Below are 16,774 nucleotides of genomic sequence, written 5' to 3' on the forward strand. Positions count from 1 at the left end.
ATAGAGAGAGACTAGGTGGGGCACAGCATTGTCTCAGATGAGTGGAAAAGCTCCTTGGTACTGCATCAGCAGGAGCCAGCCCAGTCCCTACCACCATGGGATGGTCCTCCAGACAAGGACCTGGCAAGTGCTAAAACTCTGAAACAGGAAGCATCTTGGTGCAAGAAAGGCAAAAGAGCCAGGACACAGGAAAACAGATCTGTAAAGGGCCGTGCAGCTCAAGATATGACTGAACCCAGCACTAATGCCAGGTGGAAATGTACAGATCCTGGATGTGGTGATTTAAAAGAAAATGGCCCCCAAAAGCAGTGGCACTATTAGGAAGTGTGGCCTTGCTGGAGTAGGTGTGGTCTTGTTGGAGGAAGTATGTCTCTGTGGGGGAGGGCTTTGAGGTCTCTTTTTCTCAAGCTTCCCTCAATGTGATAGTCAGTCAACTTCCTGTTGCCTGCAAGATGTAGCACTCTCAGCTCCAGCATCATGTCTGCCTGCAGGCCGCCATGCTCCCTGCCATGATGATAATGGGCTGGCCCTCTGAAACTTTAAGTGAACCACCTCCATTAAGTGTTTTCTTTATAAGAGTTGCTGTGGTCATGGTGTCTCTTCACAGCCATAAAAAGCCCTAATTAGGACACTAGGGTTCCATTCCCAGCTTGAATCAGAGGCCAACAAAGAATTCCCAGCTTGTTCATGATGACCCAGCAATGGTGAAAAGAGCCGAAACAACCCCGGAGCCTGCTAAGCTTCTTGCCCAGTATTTGAGCCACTGTGTCGCAACCCTACGGCAGGTGCTTGCACCACAGAGCCTCCAGAGGCTGCTGTGGTCTTGAGAGGAAGGATCCAGGTTGGTGAAAGCGGGAGCAACAGGAAGGGAGGAAAGAGCACCATGAAAAGCCCGGACTTTGAACTGACCAGAACTGACTTCAAGCTCAGACGACCTATTCTCAGATCTACGACCTTGGGAGGGCATATCATCTCTCTGAGCTTTCTGTCTTGCCCCATGCAATATAAGACAACACAGACCCACCCCCAGAGAGGTACAGAGATGTACTGTGGGTACATTCACAGGGCTGAGCACAGGGCTGGCACATGTGAGGAGCCCTTCAAATAAGTTTATCGTGACAGCATTATTGACTAGTCCTGAGTCTGAAAAGGCTTTTTCCATCATGCTGGAGAGAATGGCTATACACACCAACAGCCCCAACACCTTATGCTTGCCCATACACTCACCAGATACTATCAGGCACCTGTCCTGTGACAAGCCCCTTCGAGTCACTAGGAATACGATATAAAGTAGACACAAATGTGATCATGCTAAGACAGGAGGGAGGCAACAAGCAGCCACATAAAGACTGGCGAAGTGCTTCAAGAAGTACTAGGCCAGGGTCCTGGAGTGGTGGCGCACGACTTTAATTCCAGCACTTTGGAGGCCAAAGCAGGTGGAGCTCTGTGGGTTCAAGGCTAGCTTGGTCTATAATAATAAGTTCCAGGACAGCCAGAGCTACATAGTAAGACCCTGTCTCAAAAAAAAAGAAAAAAAGGGGGGGGTGCTAGGCTAGGGATGAGGGTGAGCAATTTTTGGGCTCTCCAGTGAGACATCTCCATAGACAATCTAATAAATTCTGGGGAAAGTGCACTTGAGGTTTTTGCTGATCTGAAGACACTGGGGAATGAATAGAAATCCTACCAGGTGCCCATGTTTGTTATTTTGGAGGTCTTGGCTTGCAGTCTGGCAAATGGCCGAGAGGAGTTGTGGAGGGACATTACACTCACCAGATCGCAGAGACTTGCCACAGTAGGGAGTGATGATGAGATCACACTACAGAGGGCCGTGCCAAGGAGAGGGTCCCATAGTGGTAGCGTGAACACTGGGAAGAGTCGGGTAATTGGGGGAAAAAACAACAAAATGATGAGAAGCTGTGGAGCGTAGGACGCCACCTGCACCTCTGTGCTCCAGCACTACAGCGAGATCTCCAACTTCAGCTACCACCCTGGGATGCATCACCTAAAAGCATCACAGATTTCAGAAGGAAACCTGGTCCTGGCTCCTTCCCCCTTGACCCCTTGAGCAGGCTATTTGTAAGAGAACAAGACACCCTCCCCACCCCATCCCCCCCCACACACACACACAGGCAACACCTTGTTTTGAATCGGGAAATTGTATTTTGCCTGAACTTTGTGTTCGGATTCAATATTAATGTCAGAAGCCACAAAATGGGAGTGGTTTCTAAAGTAGGGGAGGGGAGGCATGTTCCCCAATCTCGCCCCTAAAGCATTCCTTCAGCAACTGACTTTGGAGGCAACTGCTCTGCATCATGTGACTTTCCTTTATTTGCTGGAAATGACACACTGAGCCACGCAAACACCAGGGAGTGCTGACTCAGCAAATCAGTACTCTGGACCCTACTCCTCAGCTCCGGGGACTCCCAGCAGTGGGGACCCAGGAGACAGGCAGTTCCTTTCTCCAGAAAACTGGAGACCAGAGTCTTGTTTCCAGGCAACACATCTGCCCTGGCTTAAACTTTGACTCTGTACCAGTATCCCTTCTGAGCTATTTGCTCTGTGAGCGTAGCACCTAAAAAGATTTATTTAAAAAAAAAAATTAAAAAGAAGTGACTGTCATTTTTAGAAAGGCGAGACACCCAACACATCCTCCTCTGAGTAGATTTCTTTGACAGAGTCTGATGTTGCCTGGATGGTAAATATACCCTCAGACTGCAAGTAAACAGTCCATGGCATGGAGCTGGGGTATAAAAGAGGACATTTTACACAACGTGGCCACACACACACCTTATTATTTCCCAGAAATTAGAGGGTCTCCCAGTAACCCCGTAAATTCATCACACAAGTATTATTCCACGGCTTCAACAGCAGACTCATTTTGATAGAGATTTCTAGTCCCCATAGATAAGATGCAAGACTGGGAATGGGGGGTTTCACGGAAAAACAGAAACCAAATTCTTGGCCTCTGGGCTTCTGAAAGAAAAGCTCCGTTAGCAATGAGTATCTGTTGTCTGGGGAATGGGATCAACAAGATGAGGGCTAATTCCTCTCTTGGGGTGGCCTTTTTACTAAAGTGGTAACAGTTTATAGGACTGGCTGAAAGAGAGGCTCACACATACTGCAAGGGCTGAATCAGGCCGGTGACAGGGGGTCCTGGATAGCATCCTTGTACCTACAGAATGGATCAGAGAGGTTTGAAACTAAAGGAAGATTTCACAGCCACACTTAGCAACTCCCCCCCACACCCCAGGACAGCCCCAAGGTTGAACCTAAGCCTTCATGCCAGCTAGAGAAGTGCTCTCCCACTGAGCTGCATACACTCCCCGCTCCTGTTCCAGGCTTTCGCTCAGCAGCAGTGGAGAAATACAAATCACCATCTTCTCAGTAGTTGCCAGTGGTTCCCTTTAAACCAGGTCTTTCTAGCCCTGATGGTGACTGGCAGAGTCCCAGGAGCCCAACCCTGAGCACTTGATGCATTAAAGAAAATACATCACTCACTCTTCACCATCTGGAATGCCAACGGTGGGAAGTGAGGCTCCACATGAAGAGCCCAGAGCCTCACCCCGAGTCTGCTGCTGGGAAGGGCCGAGTGGGGAGCCGCGGCAAGCAGGGGGCTGGTGTGAGTCACTTGAGCTCTGGTCGGTAAACCGGTAAACCGGCAGCCTTGTGGGTTGGTTTGTTTGAGGGCTTGTTGCTTTGTTTTGTTTGGGCCTGGGTCTGCCCGTTTTACAGCAGCATTTCCAACTCCCGTCGTTTATTTACCCATCCACCAAGTGTTACTGAACCTTTGCTGTTTATATCTCTGCTGTGGATGTCTTACATAAGACAAGTTTCTTGTAGCCCAAGATGGCCTTGAACTTCCGACCTTCTTTACGGGCACAATCCACTATCCACCTTTTATGCCATGCTGCAGGTTGAACCCAGGGCCTCATAGGTGGGGGGCAGCACTATACCAACTGGGCAACATTCCAGCCCCATCTAGATATTTTCTATAATAGCGTATTGTATTTCTCTCTCTCTCTCTCTCTCTCTCTCTCTCTCTCTCTCTCTCTGTGTGTGTGTGTGTGTGTGTGTGTGTGTGTGTGTGTGTGTGTGTGTGTGTGTGTACCATGTGCATACAGTGCCCAGAAAGGGGCATAGGATCCTCCCCTGGAACTGGAGTAACTGACAGCTGTAGGCTACTGTGTGAGTACTAGGAATCAAACCCAGACTCTCTGGAAGAGTAGCCAGTGCTCTTAACCACTGAGCCACCTCTCCATCCCCCCTCCCCTGCATCTAGACTTTTAATTAAGACCTTTTCAATGGTCAGCTGTTGTCTTTCCATGGTGGACCTCACACTTCATTTTCGTGCCTTGAGCCAGCCTCCCACCCTGTGTGCTTACAGAAGCTGGTGAGTCTGTCTGGAAGCTGGTGGTCCACAGAGTTCTTGGATACAAACTTATGTGTGGTTGTTATGACACCCCAGCAGAAAAAAGAAAAGCAGTCTCACAAATGCGATATCAATTCTAATGGTGGTGACGATGTGCCCGTGGTCACACCTGTCAGAGGTGAGGCCCGTGCATTTTGAATGGAGGCTGGAGCTGGAATTCAACCTCAGATCCTGAGACGCCTCTCTCTGAACCCTTCCCAGTGTTGCACACGAACCCGGGTGGACAGCACCCTCTGGAGAAGATGCCTCACAGGTAGTGTGGCTAGATGCACTCGGCACACAGAGAGAAGGGCCAGAAGGCTCCTGAGCCAGACAGCTTGGGTTACAAGTCTGACCTGTGACAGTAGACGGATGGCCTTGGGCAAGTGACTTAACTCCTTGATCCCTCAGTTCCGCAAGGATCAAAACCAAATAATGATAGCACCCACTATTATAAAGACCAGAGATTAATACACACAAAGCCCCAGGACCATGTCTTGACTTAATAAATGCTGCTCAACTGTCAGTTGTCCAGGCACTCTAGCATCATTCTGGATACCCTGAAAGCAATGGAGGCTGTGAAAGCAGAACAGAAGAGTACACAGATCCCCAGCTGGGGGTCCAGGGGGGAAGATGAACTCTACCGCTTTCTCCGCACACCCTTGAATAGATCCACAGCCTTCCCGATCGCTGGCTTCCCCGTCAGTCGGGTAAAGGAGTTCAGTCCTATTAGTCACCGCTACTTGGCAGAGACCGCTGACTCCCTCGTACGTCCCAGTGGCCCCTAGAGACTCAGAAGCATACCCAGCTGGACTGCTTGGTCTAAGAACAGCTGGTGAAGACGACCGGTCAGTTTCACTGAGGTCCAGACTGACCAATTCATCCCAGATGCCGGGGCTTTCCCAGTTCTCACTGGAAGCTCTACATTCCAGGAATACAAATGGAGGGAAATCAAGATGGCAGGCTACCCTGGTGGTCAGCTCCTTTTTTAAGATTCTATAATCATTTTTCCAGACTTTGCCATTCATTACCACCTCTGCAGATTTTTGCCATAGTTAGTACAGAACTCTTTACTCAAATACCTGTTTCCAAAGACTTGTCACATCTTCATGTCAGCAGTCAGCATAAGCCAAGTCAGCTGAGGAAATAAATATTCCCATAAAACAAAGCTAGAGAGGCTGGGGAGACGGCTCAGTTAATAAACTGCTTGCTGTGCAAGCATAAAGGCCTGAGTTCCAGACCACCCCCTCCCCCCGTCCCCGCCCCAAGTCTATGTTAAGAAGTTGAGCACAGAGGAGTTTATTGTAATCCCAGCATCAGGAAAGTGGGGACAAGATGATACAAGATGGATGTGGCTGGCCAGCTAGTCTATCACAGCTGACCAGCTCCAAGTTCTGTTGGAGATCCAGTCTCAAAAACATAAGGTGGAGGAGAGAGTGAAGCCCCCCACTGATGCGAAGCTGGGCCAAGCCCACCAGGGAGACTTCTAGGAGCAAGACCGCATGCCTGACTGAAGAGATTTATGGGCAAGAAGTCACTGTAGCGAAATGGTGGCAGAGTGTAAGGAACGCTGCCAGGCTTGGAGCCCTCTACGGACCTTGTGACTGACGAGGGTGTGGGAATAGTAACCAGTGGACAGCCCGGTGACACCGGAATGGTACCAAACAAGGAAACAACTCATCGTTTTAGCAGCCTGGGGACAAGCTTAAACAACGGCAGTTTGGCGAAGCAGCCATAACCCTCCCCAAAGGGCCTTTTTTGCTACGACATAAAATTGGGTCCTACGCACTTTCATATGACACTTTTTGCTAAATAAACTTTTATAATACTCAAGAGAAGAGAGAGAGAGAGAGAGAGAGAGAGAGAGAGAGAGAGAGAGAGAGAGAGAGAGAGAGCCCACTATAGTGGCTTTGCATCTAATCCCAGCACTCAAGAAACAGAAGCAAGCAGGTCTCTTGAGTTACAGACCGGCCTGGTCTACATGGAGAGTTCCGGGTAAGCTAGAGCTACATAGTGAGACCCTGTCTCCCCGCCACCCCACCCCCAAAAAATGGTGGAGAACAGTCAAGACACTTGATACTAACCTCTGGCCTCCATTCACACACGTATGCATACACACCCACACATGTGCTTACACATATTTGCACAAAAAGGAGGGAAACTGTGCTGGACCAAGTAAGGCAAGCCTGGAACAAGCTGCTTCCTCTTTGCCTAGCTAGCTCCTGTCCATCCCTCACCATTCAGCTTAGACAACACTCCTCTGGGATGCTAAGATAGAGCCCTTCGGCCCCATGTGAACCTCACTGCACCCTGAGACCCTGGTGTTCCCCATCCCAACCTTCAGTATAACGAAGCCTCTCTCTCTTCATTAGGTGGGCTCAATCAGGCTGCAACCTCCATGGAGACAAATGCCCACCATCATCCACACACCCACTGCGCTGCCTAAGGGTCTACAGGTGGCTCGTGAATATTGGGAGACCAAGCAATAGCCATGAAAGCCACTCTCAAGCAGTCACCAACCCTGAGATCCCTGTCACCCCCCTCACCCCAAGCATCTCCTTCCCATTCCCAAGCTCAAGGCCTCCTCCCTACCCGCTTTCTCAAGGAAGGCAAAGGCATGCACTCTGGCCACAGAGACCGTGGTATCTGGTGACACTCCTGGGAACGCTGACAAAAATGTGGCTGTAGTGGGTTCACCCTGCTCTCAGGAAGGACTCGGTATCAGTCAAACTGCCTCACACACACAGGAAGAACACGAGCTGGTGCCGCCGCCGCCGGCGCAGGACAGCCCGAGCCTTTGGTCTTGGCTTTCCCCTCCTGGAGTATTTATATCCATCCGGAGAGGCTGGCCTGCCTCGTCAATGTGAATGTATGTGTCCACCCAAAGTAGCTACGCCCCGAATGTGGCCAGTACCAGGCCTTCGATGGGCCTTCTCTGCCCATTTGAAGGTTTTAATAAGACACATGCGGTGAAGGGCTCAGGGGGTGTGTCTGATGCCATCTCTGTCCCCTCAGAGGAGTGAGAGGCTTGGAGTATTGTTTGGGTTTGGTTTCGTTTGCAGTCTTGAGGTTTGAGCTTAGAGCCTCATACACGCTAGGCAAGCGCTGTACCAGTGATCCCCAGCCCTTTTCTTAATTTTTTTATTCTTGAGTCAAGGTCTTGCTAAGTTGCCCAGCCTGGCCTTGAACTTGGGATTCTCGTGCCTCAGCCTCCTGAGTAGCTAGAATTACAGGCCTGCACCAACAGGCCTGGTTTGCATTGTTTGCTTTTATAGAAACAACTACTTTACAAATGAAAAAGAGGGAGGTGTAAGGCCCTCGATTCGTTGTCGGATGAATGTAAAAGGTCAAGCCATTCAAGAATAGAAGCAAAGACTGCAGATTCCACGTCCCATGTCTCTGAAGACTCAGCCCCTGGGGCCATTTTTTCAGGTCAGACCTAGAGCCTGTTTCCTGGAGACCTGGTTCCCTCCTCTGATTTATCCTTTCTCTCCAGAGAGCTACAGAAAAAGCTGCAGCTGCCACCCTGGCCTTAGGAGTTTAATCTTCGTAGGGGAGCAAGGAAGGGCATACATGATTTCCAGGCACAGAAGTCAGCTCGTGGTCTATGCAGTACAAGAAATGCAGGTGCAGCCGAGCTGGTTGTCCCAAAAGGGAGAGACCTGGCGCATGACGAATGACGAATGACCAGAGGCCAGGTCCGAAGCCCTGTCTTGCGCTTGCCAGATCCTAGAACTGGGGGTGCTTCAGTTACTCCCACCCAGGCTCCATTTCCCCATCTATAAAGTGAGCATGATGGTGATGATGGAATCCTTGGCTGGATCTCCTGGTATCAGTATGAAATAAGAGAAAGTGGGGAGAGTCCTTCTGACAAGGAGGAATTCATTCAGTATCCATTGGCCGCTATTTCCAGTACAGGAGTTAAGGCTATTGTCCTTTATTTACTATATAATTATTATTTATTTATATATAAATTTATATATTTATATTATATTATATTATATTATATTATATTATATTATATTATATTATATTATATTATATTATATTATATTATATTATTTAGTACTTACTAACAGTGTATCAGGCACACTGTACCTGAGGTACAAGAAGAATATGGTAGCTGGGTCAGGCTTCAGAGTGCTCACTGTACTGACTCAAGTTCAGAGAAAGACCGGGCAGGTGGAAGTGGGATCCTTGTAGAAGGAACTAGAAAAGGCCGGGTGGAGAAGGTTACGGAGGATGCTAGATAAGATAAGGCAAGGAGACCACTTATGCCTGTCCCACCTGCCCAGTGGTTGGACTTGGGAATGAAAATCAGCACAGATCAGATTTGGTCTAGGTTTCAAGCAGGTAGCTCCGTCCCTGAAGTCTTATTTCCAGAGTTCACTCTCAACAAAGGAATAACTAAACGCTGAAGTGACATCAGATCAAAGTGGATTGTTTTCTTTTTATGGCCAGTCATTTGGCTAGTTAGCCAGACTGGGGATAAAACGGAGTCTGTCATTGTACAGAGGCACCAGAAAGTGAAAGGAGAGAGAAGCGATTATGCAGCACTTCTTATCCGCCCCGCCACCCTTTCCAAGAGTCTCCGGGTGGAATCCTGCAGTCCGTCTCCTGGGAGCGGTTCGCTCTCCAGAAAATATGACACTATTTCCTGCCCTTGTTTGTTAGCACACCCTGCCACCATCCGCCTCGGTTTCAAGTAACTGCCAACCGGCATTAACACCCTCCTCCTCGCCGAGGCAGAAAATAGAAAAGGAAGAATTCAGCAGACCACCCCACCCCGGTGCCATCCTTGGTGGCACCAAGATAACCAAGGCAGAAACCACAATTGGACCCGTGCTCCCTTCGCCAAGGAATGGAAAGACAGGACAATTTGACTACCTTCTGCATTTTCCTGCAAAGAGAAAGCGTGTTATTCAGGCTGCCCAGGACCTCTACACCCCAGTACAAGGCAAGAGGTGTTGAATACAGCCGGGCGGTAACTGTCAGCTGGTGTCTGCAGCGATGAGGAGAGCCGCCCGCCGGCGCCTGCAGCGGAGACACACTGACCCCTAGTGGCCGGCCGAGCCCTTGAAGCCCTGTGCCCATCCTAGCTCTCTAAACTATCCCTTGTCACAGTGCAATCACGGGTGGGTGTGCCTGAGTGGGTGTGGCCCCTGCTGCGCCTCCACCGCCTGCCCCAGCACACTCACGCACGCAGGCACACACATACCTCTCTTCCCTTCCAAACCATAGAAACAATTTCTCCTCCTTTAGTCCGTTCCAGAGAACAATTTCCTAGGAACCTTAAGAAGGGTTGGGTTCCTGGGCTCAGCTAAGGCAGGTTTCTAAATTTGGGGGGAGTTAGTAGGAAAAAGAGATAGTGGCCCCATGTAACATGGGGCTAGGGAGATGGTTCAGTGAGTAGCAGCACTTGCTACTCAGGCATGAGGATTAGCGTTCCAATCTCTTAGCATCCACCTAAAGAGCAGGAGGCTGGGACGGTGCTGGAGAAATGACCCCATGTTTAAAGCACTGGCTGTGCAATCATGAGGACTTGAGTTTTGATGCCTAGAACCGACATAAATGCCAAGTGGGTGCCTGCCTGTGATCTCCAGAGCAGACTGGCTAGGCAGGCTAACCTGTGAGTGAGCGCTGAGTTCAAGTGAGAAACCCTGCCTCAAGTAATATGGTGGAGAGCAACCAAGGAAGTTTCCCAACACCAGCCTCAGGCCTCCACACATGCACCCAACACCCATGTACACACACATATATGCATTTAAAAAGATTTAAAAAAAAAAAAAGAAGAAGAAGAAGATACAGGTGCACCTGTAAACCCAGCATTGGGGAGTGGGATAGGTACAGATGGATACACACACACACACACACACACACACACACACACACACACACACTTTTTAATTCAATTTGTTACATGTGTATTAGTGTTTTGCCTGCATGCATGTACGTATATCATGTGCATGCCTGAAGAGGGCATCAGATCCTCAAGGGTTGGAGTTAAAGACAGTTGTGAGCTGCCATGTGGGTGCTGAGAATTGAACCTGGGTCCTCTGGAAGAGCAGCCAGTGCTCTCAACCACTGAGCCACCTCTCCAGCCCCCCCACACACTTTTTTTAATTATCCATGTGCAATCAATCTGCAGTTAGAACTCTACCACCACTTCACAGACAAACAAACTGAGACCTAGAAAGGCTTAATAGTTAGTTAGGGAGGATGAATCCAACAGGAACCCATGCAGCCTGTCTCTCAGCCACAGCACTGGGCTCTATCATTTGTGGGCACCAGCAAGGAGGGGACCGGGATGATGGCGGAGTGTAGCAGGCTCTAGACCCCAAGCTTTCCTCTGTGTGACACCCTTACTCCTAAGGCTTAAGGGACATTACAATGCAAGACGAAGCCAAAGAAAGTGGTGTGCAGGAGGCAGCGCTGTGAGCTCCTTGCTTCCACAGAACATCACTCATTTTTGGAGCCTCGTGCATGGCATGCAGGGTGTTCAATCAAACCTGAGCTGGACAGTTTGAGGGACGGTTCTAGGACAATGGGAGAGCAGGAGGAGGGGCAAGAACTCTGTGAACCATGATGCTGAGGTGGAAACGTACCTCACGCTCTCTGGGACCACCCCAAGAAGAGGGGTCTTCAGGGACAGCCTCATTGCTCCTTCATTCCGGAACCAGTACGAGGGGATGAGGCAGACCTCAAGTGAGCCCTGTGATTCACATCTTCTGAAAACGGAAGCCCCTCTCCTTAGTTCAGTTCATGTGTGCTTCATAGAAGTCTTACTTACATAGGAGGAAATATAACCATGTTTTTAAATGTTTTCATCACTTACTGTGTGTCCCTGTGGAATAGGGGGAGGCATGTGTGTGCCACGGCCCACATCTGGAGGTCAGAAGACAGCTTACCGGAGTCTGTTCTCCCGTCTACCATGTGGGCCCCAGGGATTGAATTCGGGTCATACGCCTTGCCAAAAAGTACCCTGACCCACTGAGCCAACTCACAAGCCCACCAGCCTGTGTTTGACATGAGAAAATGGAGGTCTCTGCTAAACGGGATCAATCACTATCTCAAGTTTCCTAGGTATTCAAGCAGAGACCCTGCACACCCTGTCCTCCTGAGTCAAAGCAGCTGTCTTCCCACCTTGTGACTGTCCCCAGGACCCTCACGGGCTGAAACCCCACCTGTGCGCTATCTCCCCTCTAGCAGCTCTGTAAGGCTCGTCCCTGTCTGCAGACCTTTACCCCAGCCGTTCCTTCAGCCGGGAGTGCCCTTCCTGTACATGGCTCTTCGTGAGATTGGCTCCTTCCTGTCATTCCGGTATCAGCTCAAGTGTCGCCTCCTCCGAAAAGCCTTCCCTGTGCACCCAACCGAAAATAGCCTTCCAGTTACTCTCGGTTGCATCACCGTGGTATCTGCTTCCCAGCAGTTATTAATCTCTGCAGTGCGGTGTCCAGTCACCCTTGGGAGTTTCAGCTCGTGTGTAATAAGAGCATCTGTTACACAGCAAAAGCCAGCCGTGGGCCACGCAAGGGTCCTAAGGCTTCACCCGCTGGAAGACCATGCCGGTAGGTTCTATCATTACCCCCATTGAAGAGAAAAGGAGATCAAGACAGAGAATATTCTGCAGCTTGTCCAAAATTCTACCCTTAGTAAGCCTTGCTCTTAGCCTGAACATCAGGCTGCCAACAGCAAAAGATAACTGAAATTTTAAACAAGCATCCACTTGGAGATTCCTCCCCTCAAAAGATACAGAATTGGCCAATAAGCAAATGAAAAGATGCTCGGAATTACTATGAGGCATTAGAGAAGTGCAAATCAAAAACCCCCAATGAACTCCCTTTCACACCCATTAGGAGCGTTTAGCTGTTTTAAGTAGAAAGTAGTAAGTTATTGGCACCGACATCGAGAAGTCTTGGTGCTCGTGTGTTTCTGGTGGGAGTGAGAAACAAGGCAGCTGGCTGCTGCAGAGATTAGGAGGGCTGGGAAGATGGCTCAGTCAGTAAGGTGTCTGCCCTGCAAGCCTGGGGACCTGAGTTCGATTCCCAAAACCCATAAAAAGGTTTTGTTATGTCTTAAGTTGGTCGCAGTACAGCGGCACACTCCCTTGTAATCACAGAGGCAGGCAGGTGGAAACAGGTGGGTCCTTGGGGCTCACTAGCCAGCCAGTCTAGCCTAAATGAGAGACCCTGACTCAAAATAAGGTGGGTGGTGTTCCTAAAGAATTACACCCCAAAGAGTCCTATGACCTCTACCCATTGTGAACACACACTCACACAAATGTGCATACTCACAATAATAACAAAACTCAATGGAAATCACATATGGCCCAGCAATTCCCACTCTAGGTAGAGACCAAAAGGAATTGAAAAAAAGTTACCCAAGGGGAAAAAAAAAGCATGTACCTGAATGTTTACACCACTCAGAGGGAAGGGACTCAACTGTCCACAAACTAATAAAAAGGTGATGGAATATATATATATATATATATATATATATATATATATATATATATACACACACACTCAGTGGAATATTAGTTGGCCCTAAAAAATAGGAATGTTGATGCATTCTACAGTGATGATATCCTTGAAATCATATGCTACGTGTAAGAAATCAGAGACAAAAACATTACAGGAGTCAATGCATGTGAAATATCCAGAATAGGCCAGTTCACACATAACAAGCAGATAGGCATGGCTGAAGACTAGAAAGAAGGAAAAACAGAGTGACAGCTTAAGGGACATAGGGTCTCGTTCAGGGTGATGAAATGGGGGGAACCAGACAGTGGTGCTGGCCGTGCAGCATGTGATGGTATGAAACACCACTGGGCTCTGTGTCTAAAGCGGTTCCAAGAGACCGAGACAGACGCCTCAGCAGAGAACAGCTCTCGACCACCTGAGTTCAATCTGTGGAACCCACGTGGTGGAAAGAGAGACCAGCTCCTGCAGGCCGTCCTGACTTCCAGGCTTACAGTGTGGCATGTATGCCAAATAAATAAATAGATCATAAATAATAAATAAATAGATTGGCCTTAGGATGCAGGGAAGACGGCTCAGTGGTCAATCCCTTGTTACAGAAACATGAGGACTGAGTTCAGATCCCCAGCAGCCATGCAAAAATAAGCCAGCCATGGCAGCTTGCACCTGCAATCCCAGCTCTAGAAAGCAGAGATTTACAGACTCGATGGTCCAGCCAGACTAGTCCATCGATGAGCTGCAGGTTCACTGAGAGATCCTACCTCAAAAAAGAGAGTGGAAAACAACTGAAGATGTGACTTCTGATCCCCACATGCACACATGTGTGCACATGCGTACACACACACACACACACACACACACACACACAAGCATAACATCTGCTTTGCATATTTTGTGTCTCACACCCCTGAACCTAAGGCCACTAGTATCAGGTATATGATAAGATCATAAATAATTCCCTGAAGTTGTGAGAGACCGGACAAGCATCCGTGTCTCCCAGCACACTCAGGCCCTTTCACGGCATCATAAAGCTCCAGGAAAGTTGTGGATCCATGAGTCCCAAACTCCAAATGCTCCCGAGAATCCCACCGGTTCAGAGGGCTGGTGAGGCCTGGGACTTTGCATGTGTAACTCAATGCCTGTCTTCCGAGGGTCACACTTTAAGAACATGGCTGCATGACTGCATGCCTTCCATTCATCCACAAAAGAAGAGGTTCTCAGAGGAAGGGCAGGGCCCACATACTGAGAGAAACAGACCCTCAGCAGGGAGGGGGAATACAGTAGGGAGGGGGGATACAGTAGGGAGGGGGGATACAGCAGGGAGGGGGGATACAGGAGGGAGGGGGGATACAGGAGGGAGGGGGGATGGACACTGAACTATACTGAGTCAATTTCATAGTGAGAGATCTCAAGCAGGGTCTCAAATTCTGTGTGTGGAAAGGAGAGTTATAGGCTCAGGGAAGGGCAAGATAACGAGATGCAGACTCCAAGGACCCATCCCCCACTCCCCCCCAAGCCGCCCGCCCCCCCCCCCCCCCCCCCCCCCCCCCCCCCCCCCCCCGTAACCTGCTTCCTCCAGATAGGCACTGCCTCCTAAAATATCCAGAAACTAAAACCGTGGCCACTAGTTAGGAATCAAGCCTAACATGGTAGTGGTGGTGTTCTGGGAGAGGGTCTCATGTGACTCAAGTTAAGCCTCAAGCTTTCTGTGTAGCTGAGGATGTGACCTTGAACGTCTGTCTGGTCGTCCCTCCGTGACCTCCTGAATGCTAGGTGGTATTATGGAATGCTAGTAGTCAAACCCAGGGCTTTGTGCTTACTATCTAGGCAAGCACTAGTCAACTCTACTAGTCTCCTCTGAGTCACTTCTCCAACCCAGTACGGAATTCTTTTGGGAGCATCTCATATCCAATAATAGCAAGCTTCTGTGTTACCAGGGTAAAGGTTTGCAATTTAAGGCTAGCTGGGATGGGACAGGACAGGGAGGAAATTCACAAATTTGAACCAACAGATATTTACTATGTGCCTCCACTCACTGCGCCAGAGATTTGGGGCCCTTTCCAGAAATGCCTGCCAACTCCTAACCTATAGTGCTGCCCTCTGAATACATATGTGTCTCTCCCATTGTGTCTTAAGTCCATCTGAACGGGGACCATATTTATCTATGAGCATCTAAAAGAACTCACTCACTTGCTGGCTAAATGAAATATGAAATGCAATTTCTCACAGAAATCCCAATGCCCATCCATTTTCATTTTTTCTTATATCTTAGTGTGAGCATGCATTGTGTGCGTGCATATGCTTATGCGCACACTGTGAGCATACCACAGTGCATGTGTGGAGGCCAGAGGACAACTTATGGGAGTCAGTTCTCTCCTTCCACCATGGGGGTCCCAGGGATGGAGCTCAAGTTTTCAATTTTGACGTCAAGTTCCTTGACCCTCCGAGACATCTTACAGCCCCATGTGCATTCTTTCTGGCCACAAACCCAAGCCATCTGAGCCAAGAGTCTCTGCCTGTTTCAGGAAGTACATACCATGTTGATCAGCAAGTCAGGGACTGAAACCATTCTCATTCAAGACGCTCAGAGGCTACATGCTCCCTTCCATGGTATATACCCTCAGTGCTACTGATCCTCTCTACCCCACCTACGCCTATAGACCCTTCCTAGGAGGGATGCCTCTCACATAAGAAATACGGAAAAGGTCAATGTTACTCATATAGATGGGGCAAGGGTCTTGCCATATAGTCCAGGCTGGCCTCAAATTCTCTATGTAGATGGGGCTATCCTTGAACTTGCTCTGCTCCTGCTCCAACCTCCCACATACCAGGATTATAAGCATATGTCACTTCATTTGACCTACTTCTGGTTGTAAGAGTCCCATCGGGCATACAGAATTAATGCCCTCCCCTGTGCGGAGACACCTGCCTGACCTTTTTTGAAAGATTTTCCCTGGAACCACTCAGGACATCTCCCTCGCCCTCCCAGTGTCTGCTCCTGTTGGCTTTTTATTTCATCTCTGAAAGTTGGTATGATGGCCATCAATCTGCATACCAAACAGAGATGCCCTAAAATATAGCAATACTTATGTGGAACCAACTTCATAATGGGAATACAGATGCCATCGTAAGCCTTAGGAATACTCAAAGAGGAAGAAACAAACAGAACTTTCAAGACAAAAAGGAGATCACATTTAGACGTATTGAAACAATGGCTCTCGGTTACAATGATCAGTAGCAAGAGGAGCGTCGGCCCCAAGCTAAGCAGAGTGAGGCTGGTGTCCTTACAGTACTTTCTGTGTAAGGCTTCAGCGGCCTTTGTCTGAGGTCTACAGTGATAGCTGTTACCAGGCAATTGTGTGTGTAAGAAACCTGCCTCACAACCAAAAAAAAAAAAAAAAAAGGCCGGGCGGTGGTGGCGCACGCCTTTAATCCCAGCACTCGGGAGGCAGAGGCAGGCAGATCTCTGTGAGTTCGAGGCCAGCCTGGTCTACAGCGCGAGATCCAGGAAAGGCGTAAAGCTACACAGAGAAGCCCTGTCTCGAAAAACCAAAAAAAAAAAGAACCCTGCCTCACAAGCTACAGCTTTATTTACTGTTTTGTCTTTGTAGAGTTGACACAAGGGACTCCATATTTCTCCTGCCAGCTTGCTTTCCCACTGCTATGCAGAGGTTCAGTAACTTTCTCCCTAAAGAAGCCCAGCCCAACCTCCCTACAGGCAGGTCCACCCCTGACACCACTCACAGTGACGCCCCTGCCCTGCTTGACCTTTGACTGTCTAATCTCTAATTCTGGGACTGAGGTACAGGTAAGGGCTAAGGGGTACAGGGAAGCACCCTGTTTTCCATAAGAAATCTCTCCTTAAAAAAAAAAGAGCCGGGCGGTG

This window comes from Peromyscus californicus, unplaced genomic scaffold (assembly GCF_007827085.1).
Source record: "Peromyscus californicus insignis strain IS unplaced genomic scaffold, ASM782708v3 Scaffold_3__1_contigs__length_106647218, whole genome shotgun sequence".
Lineage (NCBI taxonomy): Eukaryota > Metazoa > Chordata > Mammalia > Rodentia > Cricetidae > Peromyscus > Peromyscus californicus.